The sequence below is a fragment of the Trichechus manatus genome, unplaced genomic scaffold (genome assembly GCF_000243295.1).
Source record: "Trichechus manatus latirostris isolate Lorelei unplaced genomic scaffold, TriManLat1.0 scaffold00124, whole genome shotgun sequence".
NCBI lineage: Eukaryota > Metazoa > Chordata > Mammalia > Sirenia > Trichechidae > Trichechus > Trichechus manatus.
In genome coordinates, this window is record NW_004444060.1 from 4694734 (window position 1) to 4700733 (window position 6000).

Genomic DNA, 6000 nt, shown 5'->3' on the forward strand with positions numbered 1-6000 from the left:
GAGATTACAGTTACAGGATGTTAACTACAATTTTACATTCCCACCCAAAAAAATAAATTTCACAGGAATTTCCAGTAATTATAGGACTGGATGATATATTTTATTTAAGTGTCTTCTTTACTAACCCCACTAATAAGAGAACAACTATTATGTAGACATGTCAAGAGCACTGTGGACACTCAGCCACGTAGGGCTCCAGAAGGGACATTTTTTATACCAGACTCTCATGGATTCAGTTAGAGATTGCTATTTCTTCCAGCCTTCTTTAGGATTATGCTATAAGGTCATAGACAATGCAATGAAATAGAGAGGCCACATCATATGTAAAGGCATTCAAATTCTCTTTAGCAAAAACAACAAGTAACTGTGCTGACCAAACTAAAAACATCTGTCCTTATGGTCACTATTTTCCAACTTCTAGTTTGTCATTATTATAGTAATTTTGTTTTAAACTTAAGTATTTGAACAAAATCTTTTCCTGTCTATAAAAAGAAAGAACACATGCACAAACAAGTAGTTTTTAAACTTGAGTTTACGTAGGAATCATCTGTATAAGTAACTTGTTATAAATGTAGCTTCCTGGACACCACCTCTGGAGATTTCTAATTCAGCAAATTTGGGAGGAAGGCCTCTGAGGCAGGTGGTCCAAGCCTCCACAAAGCTCCATGGATTATGATGGATTCATTTGATCCAGCTAACATTGAGAGAGTATTGATCCAATTATCAGTGACTTCAAGGAATGAATCTTACATGATGTTGAAAGTTTCAACCTATAAATCATTTTCACCTCCCTTCTCTAAAGTCTTTCACAATTTTATTTCAAGCAAGTACAATCAAATAACTCATCTTTACGTTCTGTCAAAGATCAACAATTATTTTTAAGATAACAAAGAGATTTTTGAAAGCCTGGCTTTTGGAGTTAGTCTGGGCTTTGAGCTCCATATTCTGTCATTTATAGGTTGATGATCTTGGGCAGGTTACTGTCCCTTTGCCATCTCTAAAATGGAAAAAAAAAAAGGGAATTTACTTCATAATTCCACTATGCATCTGTCAGTTTGTCCTACTATGGTGGCTTTTGTGTTGCTGTGATACTAGAAGCTCGGTCACCAGTAATTCCAATACCAGCAGGGTCATAGTTGGTGGACAGGTTTCAGTGGAGCCTCCAGATTAAGACAGACTAAGAAGAACGACATGGCTGTTGACTTCTGAAAAACTTGACCAGTGAAACCTTACGAATAGCAGCGGAACACTGTCTGATATAGTGCCAGAAGATGAGCCCCTCAGGTTGTAAGGCACTCAAAATACAACTGGGGAAGAGATGCCGCCTCAAAGTAGTGTCAACATTAAAGACATGGATGGGGTTAAGCTTTCGGGACCTTATTTGCTGAAGTGGCATGACTCAAAATGAATAGAAACAGCTGCATTCATCCATTAATAATTGGAAAATGGAATGTATGAAGTATGAATCTAGGAAAATTGCAAGTTGTCAGAAATGAAATGGATCACGTAAAGATCGATATCCTAGACATTAGTGAGCAGAAATGGACTGGTATTGGCCATTTTGAATCAGACAATCATATGATCTACTATGCCAGCAATGACAAATTCAAAAGGAATAGCATCACATTCATAGTTAAAAAGAACATTTCAAGATCTGTCCTTATCAGTGATAGGATAATATCCCTATGCCTACAAGTAAGATCAGTTAATACGATTATTATTTAAATTTACATGCCAACCATTAATGGAAAAGATGAGAAAAATGAAGATTTTTTACCAACTTCTGCAGTCTGAAATTGATTAAACATGGAATCAAGATGCATTGATAATCACTGGTGATTGGAATGCTGATGCTGGAAATGAAGAAGAATTGGTAGTTGGAAAATATGGCCGTGGTGATAGAAACAATGCTGGAGATTGAATAAGAGAATTTTGCAAGACCAGCGACTTCTTCATTGCCAATACCCTTTTTCAACAACATAAACGGTGACTATACATGTGGACCTCACCAGATGCAATATACAGGAATCAAATTGACTACATCTGTGGAAAGAGACAATGGAAAAGCTCAGTTAGAACATGGCCAGGGGACGACCGCAGAACAGACCATCAATTGTTCATATGCAAGTTCAAGCTGAAGCCAAAGAAAATTAAAACAAGTCAGCCAGAACCAAAATACGGCCTTTAGTATATCCCACCTGAATTTGGAGACCAAGTCAAGAATAGATTTGACACATTAAACACTATACAAAGTGTGGGAAGACATCAAGGACACCATACACGAAGAAACCAAGAGATCATTAAAAAGATAGGAAAGAAAGAAAAGACCAAAATGGATATCAGAAGACACTCTGAAACTTGCTCTTGAAAGTAAAGTAGCCAAAGTGAATGGAAGAAATGATGAAGTAAAACTGCAGAACAGAATATTCAAAGGACAGCTTGAGAAGACAAAGTAAAATATTATAATGAAATGTGTAAATACTGGAGTTAGAAAACCAAAAAGGAAGAACATACTTGGCATTTTTCAAGCTGAAAGAGCTGAGGAAAAAATTCAAGACTAGAGTTGCAATTTTTAAGGATACTATGGGCAAAATATTGAATGAATGCAGGAAGCATCAAAAGCAGATGGAAAGAATACACAGAGTCACTGTACCAAAAAGAATTTGCTGACTTTCAATAATTTCAGGAGGTAGCATATGGTCAAAAACCGACGGTATTATAGGAAGAAGTCCAAGCTGTGCTGAAGTCATAGGAGAAAAACAAGGCTCCAGGAATTCATGGGATACCAATTGATATGTTTCAACAAAGAGATGCAGCACTGGAGGTGCTCACCTGTCTATGACAAGAAATCTGGAAGACAGCTACCTGGCCAACCAACTGGAAGAGATCCATATTTGTGTCCATTGCAAAGAAACGTGATCCGACACACAAGCCCCCACAGTACGACAAACTGACAGATATGTGGGGATACTATCAATCGGGAATAATAATATATGAAATAGATTTAATTAATTTTTAAAAATAATAAGTAGTCATATATGAGTGGTGAAAAACCTAGAACCTAATGTACAAAGGTATTAAACAACCAAAGATAACGTGTTATAAGACACATTCGAATGTAAATGTATGTATTTTTGCATAGTCTTAATTTCCAAGTGTATATAATACAACTTTCACATACTTGAAATCAAACCAACTGGCATTAGGGTTATTATCAAAGAATGACATGTAAAACACCAAAAAAAAGTTTCTTCAGGACCAAACTGTTTCGCTACATAATAACGACATGCTAATATGGATAACGGAGTCACCTGGTAGTGTAAAAAACAACATGCTAATATGGATAATGGAGTCACCTGGCAGTGCAAACGGTTAACCTGCTTGGCTACTACCCATTAGGCTGGAGTCCACCCAGAGATGCCTTAGAAGAAAGCTCTGGTTATCTTCTTCTAAAAAATCAGTCATTGAAAACCTTATAGTTTTCTACTCTGACTCACAAGGGGTTGCCATGAGTCAGAACAGACTCGACAGAAACTGTTTTGTTTTTAATATAAAAATATGTGTATGAATTCTGATTATGACCTGAAAGGGAGACATGAAATAAGATATTCCAAGATGTGAGGCATGCTCATTGAAGTAGGTATTGGGAAAACACGTGAACAGAATCAAACAAAAGTTGGGCCTGCCAACAGCAGGAAGAAAAAAGAGACATTGATATATTAAGGTATTAATTGATGGTTTTGTATAATATACAAATATACAGTTGACATACACGTAGGGATTTCATAATGCAATAGAATAGTAAATGATATCAGCAGAGAACTTCAATTATTTTGCCCCTCTTCCAGTATCAACTTGAAATCTTTTCATAAGATGACACAAATTCATATACAATTGCCTGATATCATATCATTCTTTTCTTTCCTTCGATGCCTCTTTAAAACCAACGTGCCTCCAAGTCTGTTTAAAAGGAGAGTACTGTTAGTGAGAATATATACAAGAATATGTAGAATATATGCCTTCTTGATATCAGTAAACTACTTTTTATTACCTGTTATTGGGGCAAGATCAAGTTACTGTGTTGTAATCAGAAATTTATATACATATACCATATATAAATATAATATTTATGTATATGTGTATGTGTATATATATATATATACACATACATGAGGAGCCATGGTTGCCCAATGGTTAAGCACTTGCTTGCTAACCTGAAGGTAAATGGTTCGAAATGTCATAGAGTAAGAACATGTACTCTGTTGAAATAAAATTAAAGAGATTTATGGGAGGATATTACGATTGAAATGGGGCAACAATTAGCAAAATTAAAAATTACTCCAAGGTACAGAAAATGAGAAGGGCTTTTATAGAGGAGAAGTTTAGGGAAACAGTAACCATTAGTCATACATCAGTAAGTATAAGATATATATCAGTTAATCCTTAGATGTTCTGTGCTCCCTGAATCAGTGCAGGTTAATATATTACTGTGAACTCTGCTCGAATGCCTCTTATTTTGTGGGACTGGTAGTTAAATACAAAATGGAGTTTGGCCTGCACCCTGGGCAGAAACCTTTCCTATGCCAATACATAGATTTTGGGGGCTCTTCCACAACCGCCCATTTGATCAAGAATTTCTATTGGAATTCGCTGATAACTATATTAAGAGTGCTTTCTTCAGCATGGACTTACTTTTCTTATGTCTTTTAGATGTTGCCTAGTTTTGAGATAGGCTTTTAAGATCCTAAATGCTATCATAAAAGATAGCCAGGCACTGTCTCTTTGGTCTTCACCATGCCATAGCTTAGGCCTCTACTTCTGTGATCTTTTTAGGAAAGGGAATGACTTCTGTGATCTTTTTAGGAAAGAGAATGTAACAGCAGGACTGAATTAGTAGGAATACTTGGTAGAGAGGGCCACTAACCAAGTTGAAGAACCAAGCTATTTTCTAAAGAATAGTGGTTTCTTGAAAATACATCATCTTTCACATAGCAAGCAATGTTGCATGGTGAGTACAAGCATTTGATGAACATTTCATAATACATTTAATTAATCTGAAAATAATTATTACAATGATCAAAATAACTAGACCTGTAAGTAATATAGAGCTTATCCAGGAACCAATGCCATTAGGTAGCTAGCTAAAAATATTTGGGAAGAGGGGTGCTATGCATAAGAGGTATTTGAAGCCAGGCAGTATTTTGGCAGACTTGTCTAGTGTCTTGTTCTATTTCTACTCATGTTTACCCAAGTATAACAAGAAGTATTGGCAACTGCATGTACTTCTCCTTGCTGAATTAAAGTAAAATCAAGGGAATTCTGTAGTCTAACACAACTTTGGCAAAAGAGCTTAAGAATTTTTGTGAGGCTTCTATCCTATCAGCAAGTTCCCTGGTTATTTGTAACATAGTAGTGGATAAATTGAGAATAGATTTAAGTTCATGGATACCAACAAGTGGTAGGAGGCCTCAGAGGAATGCCCATCCATCTCTGCATCTGTCTGTTACAGGGTTGTCATTAGATTCTACAAGTGCTCTTTTGTAATGGGTAAGAATTTTCAAATCACTGGTCCAGTGTGTGCTTTCATCCTAAGAGTTGAGACTTAATGGGACTCCAAGAGTCTCCAGGGTTCATTGGCCATATATGCTCCATCCATCTAAGCAAGATAATGCCCAAATGTAAGGTTCAATATTGTTTTTTTTCTTTCAGTAGGCTGATCCTCCACATAAAAAACATATATTCAGGGGTTTCTCAAATCATTCCTGCTCCTGTCTGAGTACTGGCAAAAGGAGCAGTCTGATTTGCTTCTTCAAGCTGTCTTTTGTTAAGGAAATTATTGAAAATAGACAACCCTCCTATTACTGATTTTTCCTTAAGATGAGGGCAAACTAGAGCTTCTTTATTGTTAGTATAGCAGAATTTTACTAGTGCTGTATAATATCAGCCACTGCTAACAAAGGGAATAGGGTGCCCATTAGCCTAAGTAACTTTAAGTCATGT